The sequence below is a fragment of the Symphodus melops genome (assembly GCF_947650265.1).
Source record: "Symphodus melops genome assembly, chromosome: 6".
NCBI classification, from domain to species: domain Eukaryota; kingdom Metazoa; phylum Chordata; class Actinopteri; order Labriformes; family Labridae; genus Symphodus; species Symphodus melops.
Genome location: NC_136696.1, coordinates 15,064,866 through 15,076,053, shown reverse-complemented (window position 1 = coordinate 15,076,053; position 11,188 = coordinate 15,064,866). Strand labels below are relative to the sequence as shown.

The following is an 11,188-nucleotide window of genomic DNA, read 5'->3' as shown; positions in this document are numbered from 1 at the left end:
TCAGTAGCCAGTAGATGGCATCAGCAGGTTAAGATTATAGCTGTGGCCACACAGTGTAATAAAAGCTGTTCTATTAGACATGGCCAGTTGGAATACTACAATTTTATCTAAGTAATTTAATTGTATTTTTATGAACAATATGCTCCATGTTTTTATGTTTTTGATTTTTTTTTAAGAATGGGTTGTTCATGTCGATTACAGTTGCCTTATGGCAGGGAGGAAAATGTAGTGTAGCTGTTGTCTAACCAAAAAAATAAAAATGATTGCAATGTGGAAACAGATGTGGCAACAGATGTGACAACAGAATGATTTTGGAAAACATAATCTAGAAACAGGTTATTTTTCTTTTACAATGAATGAATGGATGAGAAGGTTGGAAGGTTATGTTTCTGTTTGTGTGTCCTCTGTAAGATGATTGAATGACTGTGAGGCTCCCTCACAGTGACATTCTGATCCACTGTGTCCAGTGGCCAGGCCTGTATTATGACCGATAACTGGTTTAGGGTCTGCCCCCCACCCCATCACCCCCTCCTCCCACTGCCTGCTACATGCTGGGCTGGATGATGACCGCTCTTTAGCTATTTTTATCCCCGCGGTGCTGTTTCTGTTTCTCCACCAGAGAGGAGAGCAGAGGTGCGGGCGTCTCTTATCCCATCCACCTCTCTCTCTCTCTCTCTCTCTCTCTCTCTCTTTCTCTCTCTCTCTCTCTCTCTCTTTCCAAAAATAACCGTGAGTCGTGATCAGCTCGTCCTTGAGAGAGAGAGTGTGTGTGAGAGAGGACTGTATTATTGCTTAGAATCAGAGGAGGGGTTATGGATTGATACAAATAGTCACCCCCGCCAAGCCAACCCCAGCGCAGGCTGAATTAATGTGTTGCTATTTTTGGGAGCCCCGTGTTTCCAGGGGAGACCTAATGACGCAATGACGTCAATGCGGGTCAATCGCAGACTGGAGGAATTGAGTGGCTTCCATTTGGGGCTTTTGCAGTATTTCCTACTGAAAGGATGGAAACGAGTGCAAAATGGAAGTGTATTTCCTCCAAAAAATGCATCGAAACTAGAGGTGAATGAAAATGCAGAAGTGAAAATGATCACAGTGGCACCACGTCGCCCCAACCCATCGAGCATCAGCGATAGTAAAGGGAGGTGTGTATATAAGGATGCTTTTCTCTCTATCCTCATCCACAGCGAATCTGTGAGATGAAATCTACCAGTAACTAGCATGTGGAATAACAATTTTCAGAATATGTTTGTGTTTTGCCTTGATTTGATGCACAGCTCTGGCTGTTTGTTCCTCGTAGCCTATGATCTGTCTGTGTACGCTGTGTTGTTCTCCATGCGTAACGCTGTGTTCTTTTTACATCTCTGCAATAAGCTACATATGATTATACTGTTTTTTATTTGCATTATCGATTTCTTTTTTTCTCATAAAGGGATTTAGACAATCCTGACCTATTCCACGCGCTCGCATCGAGACGCACAGAGGTAATGAGCTCCTTCTCCCTCCTTATATCACATCTCATTGAATAATCCAGCTATAAAGCATTTATTTGGTGATTTAACATTCAGCTTTTCATGTGCTAGAATTTGTCCATAAATGTACTGCAGGATTTGTAGGCTAGTAAGACACATATCGGCTGTTGTAGATGGTGATTGTGCGCGTCATGGTTGCTCACAGCTCGGCGACCTGCCGACGCGCTCAGCCAAACGCTGGTGATGCGTGGAGAGATCATCTCGCTTAAAACTTTGCATTCGCAAGTGGATCATGTCTGAACAATGAAACTTTAAGGTGTTTTTCCTGTGTGTTTATTTTGCCTTTCATTGTGAGCACATACTATCATTAGAGAAGCGTTATGTTTCATTGGCTAGTTTTGGCAGGCTACTGGCCAGGTGACGTTGGTAATTGACAGAGCAACCCCTTAGTTTAAGAAGAAAAAAAAACAAGATAGATGTATGCTGCAAGTAGCAATAGGGCTCCTGCTCTTACACACACAAACACACAAACAAACAAAAAAAACACACACACCGACACACACACACACACACACTCTCTCTCTCTCTCTCTCACACACACACACACACACACACACACACACACACGTAAACACATTGTCGGCCACAATGAGACAGACTCACAAACACACACGCACCTACACACGCACCTACACACACACACACACACACACACACACACACACACACTTGCTCACATACACGATGTCGTGAGAGGAGGTGGGGTGGGGAGGATTTTAGGGCGTTTACCGCCAGGGCTGGTGTGAGGCTTTCAGTACCATGGACAGCTCACATGACGCTCATCAAGTGTGGTCTATACACCGTCATCTGTCCACAATGGCCGCAGCATCATTGTCTGGCAATAAAACAGGCCACCTAACTGCCCCCTTCATGGTAAAGAGAGAATATTTTCTAGTTTTCTTGCAGTAATTCATATAATTTACATCCAAACAGTTACAGGCATCAAACATGCAAATTTTAGGCTTTCCACCCTTTACCAAGGTTTTGCTATTTTACACTTAGTAACCACAAATGAGTTAATTGGTACAATGAAGAAAAACATGTTAGTGCTACTTTGCACAATATTCAGATTGAAACAAGTTCTCTGAACATTTTGTCAATGCACAACATTGACATATACTCCGTATCATGCTACTTAATGAATACACGTTCACTGTCCAATCGCCTGAAACCCAGACTTTCCCTCTCTCTGGCTTTGTATAAAACTGTACTTTGATACAACAGTTATATATTACAACACTTATTTAACACCTTAGTTCCCCTTTTGTTTCCTCCTAAATTCAAAAAATTCTAAATGTTCTTGGCAAATTTTGATTTGAAGTGTCATGAGATTACTTTTGTTCACTTAGAAGCAAGATATATCAACTTCCACATTATCTTTATTTTGGAGTCTTCAAATAAACATTTTTCCTCCATTTCCAGCGTTAGCTTTCTGAGGTGAAACGTGTACTGAAGATTTTTCGAAAAAAAATAGTTGAAAGGGCTACAAATACAAATCAGCATTTCACAGACATTTTAACAAACATTCATAACATCAGTAATTGAATTCTGAATTCTGAATACTTTAGCAACCCCAGATTTGCATTACTGAGAAGTGATGTGATACAGTTGTGCATGTGTATTGGGTCTAATCTATTCAAATCCTTTGGCTTACTTTTCATTCGCATTTTTTGCTGTGTTGGTAAATCAGGTATTATTAAAGCTGATATAATGGTTAACATCAGACTTTGAATAAACTTGATTGATTGAATTTCTTTTTTAAACTCAGCATGTAAAGAGTCAGCAAATGACAGAAAGTTGAGCCTATATACAAAAGTTCGTACTTAAAAGTAAAACTATTGATTTGCTCGACCTTTGTGTCTGAATGTGTTAAAACAAAGATACATGATTGAAAGAGGAAGAGGTAACACAGTAAACAGGAATTATTTACAACATCAGAAACTCAGCTGTTAATCTTTTGAAAAGTGGATTTATAGTAAAAGTACATTTATATTAAATTGACCTGATGCCTTCACAAAATAAGCTATAGAAAATATGTTTTATGGTCCTAAAGTGTTATGTGTCACAGACACCAACATTTTTCAGGTTAAGGCAAAATTTGACAAAGATTTGACACTGAAAATGTCTGCAAATCTATGTATCCTTAAAAGCCTGAGACAATAATATCACTATTAGTCTTCAACACCTGATGTTTGGATGTCAAATGTATTGCTATCAGTCTCATGGATCTGTAACTGTGCATCTGTGTGTTTTAGATGTTGAACCAACGGCGTTTGATCGAGGGACTGATTTCAGCTCCATCCTTTTTGTTCCTTTCAGGTCTTTTTGCGGTCTGGGCTTGCTGTCACATGAATATCTAGGAAGCCCTTACCCCAAAAAGCATCTGCAAGGGACCTTTTACATCAAAGATATTGTTTCTTGGCACTTGGCTATTTTGATAAACAGAAATGGAGCCTTATTTTCTCAAGGTCTACATCATTTAAATGTGTAAATGTGAAATAGTGTATTCAACATGCTTAGCATTTACACCCACAAAATGAGTGTCCTTTTAAAAAAATAAAATAAAATAAAAAGTGAAATATGAGTCTGTAAATAAAATTGGCCATGGTGATCACTTTTCCATTTTCCAATCTTGTTGTAGTGCAATGTGACTTTACACACAAGGAACTGTTTTAAACTCTTATAAAGATGTCATTCACTCCCTGTTAAGTTGGTTTGATAAAAACAAAAACATGAAGGATGTCTTTGTTCTAATTATAAACATTGAAGCTTTTAATCCCAATTGTAATTGTTAAAGCACCACACAAATGTTGTCCAGATGGTGGCAGTGTGGCTCACATTTCTGACTGTGTGTAAATATGATTTAAATCACAAACTTTGTATACTTCTCGCTGTCAAGCTTGTGCACAAGCGAGTTTAATTTGTAGCACAAGGTATTATTTTTTTAAACATGCTTTTTTATGTTAACAATGCTAGGATGTTTCCGAATGTTTAACATGCGTGTCCTTAATGCATTTGTTGGGCTGTATTTTACTGATATGAAAGAGCAGAGAATAAATTAGACATGAATTGAATAAGAAGTTGTTGCTTCTGTTAGTAATTAAGCTGCCATATACAAGACTTGTAATAGTGACGGGAAGTGAATGATTTGCTCCTGTGAACACGTCTCCACTCAACAAAAGAAAATTGGTCATTTCCTTTTTATTACTCATTTCTGCTTTAATCAACATTTCTTCTGCCAAAAAGTCCAGTGGTATCCTGCAAATCAGGGCAGGAGCACAACTAAAAGCCAGGTGTTAGCCTTGTTTCATTTCTGGTCGACAGTGACACATTTTTCTTTCCAGTAAAACACGCACAAACATGTTTAACTTGATTTAACATTTGAAAAAGAACATGTGTAAGGTGGGGAAAGCAGCCCTCAGATCAACTAATAATATGTTGCAAACAACAATGAAAGAAGCAATGTTTTTCTAGTCATCTTGATAAGACATCTCACCTCTGTGGTTGAAGGAGATGGACTTTTCTATTTTTCACATACTTCATGTCAGATTTCAGCTCCTGTCAAAATGTTTTTTTTGTGACTTTATATTGTTTTGTTGCTTCACTGTAGACAATTATGTACTGTATGTGTATCAACCCTGGAAGGCAAGAGGTAATGTTTCTCTTTCTATATAACTTAAAAGCTTTAACTGTTCTTACATTTTGCCACCAGAGCAACTTTGAAAGTCAGTGATGCTCAAACATGCAGGTACACACTTGGAATAGACTTTTCAGTGAAGCTTGAGTCAACTTAAGCCCCACAATTACACTCTTAATTATAAGAGTTTCTTAACAAGGTGATCTTTCCTTTTAATTTAAATTCCTTAAAACATGTCAGCAGGAGTTAATTCAAGGGAATGAATCTATGTCTAATTGTGCTTGGAGAGTCAGAATCAACTTTTCAAGAAAAAACCCCAAAACATCTGCACAACAGAGGTCTTCTATCCAGGAGAACTCAGGACCAAATGACGAAATCATAGATAATTAATCAGATGTCAAAGAATGACATGCACATTATGTAGGCTCAGGGCATTTAAAAACCAGCAGTGAGGAAAAAGTTGCACAGTTTCACAATGCTACTATGATAATCACAATGTTTGGACCCAACTCTTAGCTGACAATAGGGTGGATAAGTTGTGAATATTAAACTTTTTGTGGCATTGAGAAAGAATGTGGGCTGTTTTTTTTCTCACTGAATTCAAGTATTGTCTCTTTCAGAAATCTATTTTCAAATGAATATACATTTAATGTGCTCTGTCTTGAATTACATAAATTAATTGGGTCTCCTGTTGTCACCCTGATGGGATTTTACAATCTATTTAGAAGTAATGTGTTAATCATCAGACAGTCTGTGGGCTATTAATGCTGTGTTTTGGAGCATGCATGTAGCATTGGAGGAGAAAAAAAATCTTTACATCCCTTTTGGAACTGAATAACAAACGAAAGATTTTTCTTTTTATAATAAAATAGAAGCTATTTGTTTAACTTTTGTCACACTGAGTAATCTGTTGATCGTATCTTGATGGTATGTGGTCATTCTTCATTTCAATTTTGGTAGTCAACATTTGTTGGAGTTTCCATGATTGACAAATATAAACTGAACTTTCAGTGCAGACAAACAACTGACCAAAACCTGGATTCCCTTAACAGTAAGTCCAGTAGTTGGAAGTAGTTAGACTGATGGAAATTTTTATGGTGTGCTACTTCCAAGCTTTTGGCGTCATCCCCCCACTAGGTGACACTGTTGAGAATAGCTAGTGTCATTGAACACATTCACAAGCCCTGCCACAGCACACTGTACAGATAGAAGTTAGTGACTTTGGTTCTCTCTATTTACTAAAGAGATGTAAGACCTTCCACCAAATCTGATATTTTGTCTACTGACATGTTTTTGTTTTTTTCCAAAATTACAAATGTTGTGTTCACTATTAGATGGACTTCATTCTGCATGGACATCACAGTTACATTGGACGAACCAGATACATCGCTTAAGTGTTCTCAACACCAGTCCACAGGAGGGCTTTGAAAGGAAACAAAGATAGGAACAGTAATAATAGCAGCAATACATTCAGAGTCAAATATACAAAGGCAGTATAATCATACAATAAACCAGTCAGAAGCTATGCAAGCGCTTGATTTCAGCCGTTGTGGAATGTAGATGTTTTTGAAATGTTGTGTCTATTTGACTTTCTGTGCTTCTGCAGCCAGCCTCAAATGGACACAAGACGAACCACAGAATTTTACACTTCTGCATCAGCTGCATCTCTCAACATCCCCCCCCCCCCCCCCCCCCCCCGCCCGCCCGCCATCTAAAAAGTCATTATTTGAAACCAACACTTCTAATTTGTCAATGTTAACACTGTAAGAAGATTGAGACAATGATCAGAGAACAGTCAAGATTTAAAGTAGCACCCAAGACGTAAGAAATGAGAAGTGGTTTCTCGAATCTCGAAGTATGTGAGACATAGACATGTTTACTTATGTAGATTAAGACCAGTTTCCTCAACAGCTGGCTCTTTTTTATGTCTAGCTGAAGGTAAATTGTTGCTTCCTTCATTCTCTTTCACATCGTCATTTGAGATTTCCAGGAAATACATGACATCAGGCAGAGAAATGTACTCAATTCACTAAATGAAAATACGATTCTATATCAAGTCATTTATGTGGAAAAACAGTGACAAATGAAGCTACAGAGGTTGGGCGTATTCAACCTATAACAATCACATGTTAAAACAGATCAGAGATGGTGTGTTACTCCCTCCTAATGTATGCAATGAAACAAAAACAGTTTAACTCTTTCAGCAGGAGCAATTCAGAAGTCCATGAGAAATGATTAAAGATATTTCTGAAGGCAAAGTAAGAGCAAACATGCTGCAGATCTCCAGTCTTTAGTCAGAACCTGTTGTAATTGTCAGTCCCATTGTTATTGTTCTTGTAAAACAAAACAACAATGCTGGTGATTTATATATCACTGAAGGACACATTTTACCTACAGATGATCTTGTGTAGCATTAATCCTGAACAGATGATTTTGATCACAAAGGCACAACTGATGAAGGATCTGGATTCTCAAAGAACCTCAGGTAAGTGGCATGCAGATATGCATCTTCAGTTATGTCAAGGATTTCAGTGACTGTTTTTCTTTTATCGACTGTGCAAACCCCAATTTGCAGCTGCACCGCGAGAAAAAACAACAGGGGTGAGCAATCAAACAAGGGTAAGATGAAAGCAAAGCATTCAAATTTGGCAAACTGTTAAATGCCATGTGTAGAACTGACTAAGATCAAGACAATTAAAGTACCCTAGTATAAAAATTACATGATAGATCAAGTTTGGTAAATGATTTTTGCTTCAAACATGTGTTTTATTCATATTGCTGCTAATGATGGTTGTAAACAGCTCATAATTACTAATGACAATTTGTCTCCTTAAGAGGAAGGACGACTAGTTTTTCCAGAATACTGTTTCCTAATCATCCTCCAAGACCAAAGCATCATTGAACCATAATGACCCAGAGCTAAGTGACTATGGGTTGGGAAAGTCTTTTGTGTGTTGATACTTTTATGTTGGCGCTAAATCAAACTTCTGTGTTCATCATCAACAACTTTTGCTCTTCTGAAAGGTTTCAGCTGCTTCAAGCGAATGTGCTCTCAGTCAAAAAAAATAATTAGGGAGGTCAACAAGAGAACAACAACCCCTTCTCCTAGATTGCCAGACCTATTTATCTTCTTGTTAAAGAAATAAGGAGAGAGATTTCAGATACAACCCTAAACTCTCAGAACATCCTTCTTTCAGGCACCCAGGAGCGATCAGATCTCTGGATGTAGCCCTCCTATAGAAGACATTTAATTTGACAGACCTTTTTTTTCTCATGATCACATCGACATGGTACAGTACCTACATAATTGCTGAGACCGCAGCTATCCATGTGAACAGGTCGCAAACAACAAAAACGACTTACAAGCCTTGCATTTGGAGGTGCAATCTTTTTATATAGTCGTACTTAAATACTGCCTACACATTTTCTTTAATAATTATGTAGGCAATAATCCAATCCAACTCTAGAGTAGCTTCCTTGAAGCGAGGTGATACAGTAGGTTTGGTTACTGATCTACTGGTCAGTGCAAGACTCTTCTCCCAAAAAAGTGAAGATCCCTGCAGAGGACTTATCATCACTGACTTGGCTAAAACTTAATCCTGCAGAGATGTGGCAAGCCAGAACAGAGATTACTGTAAGTGTCTTTCGAATGTATTATTCAACGTTGACAGAAATCAAAAGCCTCCTGGTAATATGCTAGTGGGAAAAGGCATAAACTGAAGCACTCAGGACCTTGCATAACATGCCAGCAGATATAATCTTCACAAACTCACTCAGATGTTTTAACAGTTGTAACTCTTTAAACACTCATCTAATCCTTTATAACAGGTCACTTCTGGTTATATTTGTTATTTTTTTGTAGAATATCAAGAACTTTAGGGACCAGTGTTGCTTAACATAGTCACTGTTAAAGATATTGCTTGCGCTGACTACACTTTTTTCAGCGTTCCGACTCGTTAAAAACCCCTCAACCCCCTCTCCAAAGGAAAGCTGAATCAGGTCTTTTCTTACCAGTTTTATAGTATTAACGTCATGAAGTAGTCTGGGGATAAAAGCAACACATGGGGCTGGAAGGCAGCACATGTAGGATCGCTGAATCTAAATTCCCATCATTCCTGTGACTCATGCTGGCAGATCTTGCTGAGTGGAATTCCTGGTTTCCATGCTGCATCTGGACAAGTAATCTGAGGCTGTGCTCATGAACACAGCACAGCTAATGATTCAAGTTATTAACACTTGACCTTAGCTACTTTGTCCATGTTTTAAAATACGTCAGCAAATGGTTGTAGGTAGTTAGACCCATTCACTTAACCTGATGTTGTGCACGCAATATACTGTAACTGTGTGTGCAAGTGTGTATATGTTGAATAGGGAGGGACACACACTTCACTGAGAATGTGACTCATATACTCCCATAAGTCATGTGACACTAAAGTCCTTGTGAATTATTAATGAGGCCATGCAGTGTCCTTCAGTCATGCACAAGGAAGTGACTGCTTGTCTTGCAGGGATTCAGTCCGATTGATCAAATACGAATTAATGGACAAGGGAATCAAGATGTAAGATTGTGGACACACAAAGGTTTTTGTTGGAGTTTTTTGTTGTTTTTTTCATCATGTAGCCACACAGGCACAACTGTGTATCATCTCTTAAGAAAGCCGAGAAGTGTTGGCATCATAAACTGCAAACTCTGGAAAAAGAGAAATACGTTGGATTCTACTTTTGAGAAGTTTTCTCGCTTAAGGAACATGGAAAAGACAACAGAGACTCACAATAGATTCTATTTATTGAGATATATCTGAATGTCAAAGATGTTTGTTTACAGAGAAGCACGAGGATATCTTGCATGTGTTTTCTAATGTGGGGAAAGAGAATGTACAGTCAGAACTATCAGAGCTGCCCCAAAATTTTCCTTTCTTCTGACGTGACATTTGCAGGAAAATTTCTGATTTAAAAATAGTTTAAAACACATGCAACTCTAACTCATCCCAGATGTCCTGACAGTGTTTTTTTTTTGCGTGCAAACCTGCTCATTTGCTGGAAATGTCTCTTAGCCACCAGAGATCAGGGCTCTAATGAATTCTTAAAATAATACATGGAACCTATCCATCCAATTATGTTTAGTATTTCTTTATTCCTGCACGTTACTTTCATGAATACTTCTCCAGTCAGAAAGACAACAGGGACACTGTCACGGATTTAATTTCCTTCCCAGAAACATGTTCTTCAGTGTGTCCCTTTCCCAAAAATCTTGAGCTTCTATCATAAAGCTGTTACTTCCCCTAAGAGTCATTTTTATAACACCTCTGTTTCTCTCCATGTGTGTTTTGGGCATGTCTCAGGGTGTGCTTGTGGCAGCTAAGAATGTCTGTACTTTACTGTAAGTTTCCTTTATTCAGAAGTGAAATTACCATCAAAGCCCTGTTTTGTTTATAATGTGTGCAGAGCTCCCTGTAATGTGCACATTTTCTGGCCTGCCTGACCTCTTGTGGCTTCAGAGAAAGTGAAACAGCAAAGCAACTCCCCTCGTAAATGGAGAATAAGCAGACACTGCCACAGAAGGACAACACACAGTGAAATTAGTGCTTGAAAAATGGCTATGACGTCAATAAGAAACAGGAGACATCAAAAACATCTGGCATTAATCTTCCACTCTGTTCATTTCCTTTGGATTACAATACAATAGCCTGACCTCAATTAAATAGCAAATTATAAAGACAATTCTAGATGTGAATGGCAACGTGAGATCAAAACTAGACAGAAACTACAATATTAAAAGAAACAATGCTGAAAAGGTGATTTTGTGCAGCATAAATTGCATGCTTAAATTGGGTTGATAGTTTTCAAATTAACAATAAGTTAATAACCAAAATGTTTTATAGAAACCTTCCCATGAATAAAGTTTTGTATAATTATACACTACTACCATTCTCGATTTGATTCTATAGATAAAACTAGAAACAGAATTTCCTTATTTTATGTTAAACATGCAAACTAAAGCAATTAAGCAAAGTCAACA

At 38.1% G+C, this 11,188-nt stretch overlaps 1 long non-coding RNA gene across 1 annotated transcript; it reads left to right on the top strand.

Moving 5' to 3' along the window:
* Positions 1-786: 786 nt before the first annotated feature.
* Positions 787-5,730, top strand: LOC306825160. Its single transcript, XR_013779223.1, has 3 exons — positions 787-1,145; positions 1,433-1,484; positions 3,852-5,730. It is a non-coding gene; the product is annotated as an uncharacterized lncRNA (long non-coding RNA).
* Positions 5,731-11,188: the final 5,458 nt, after the last annotated feature.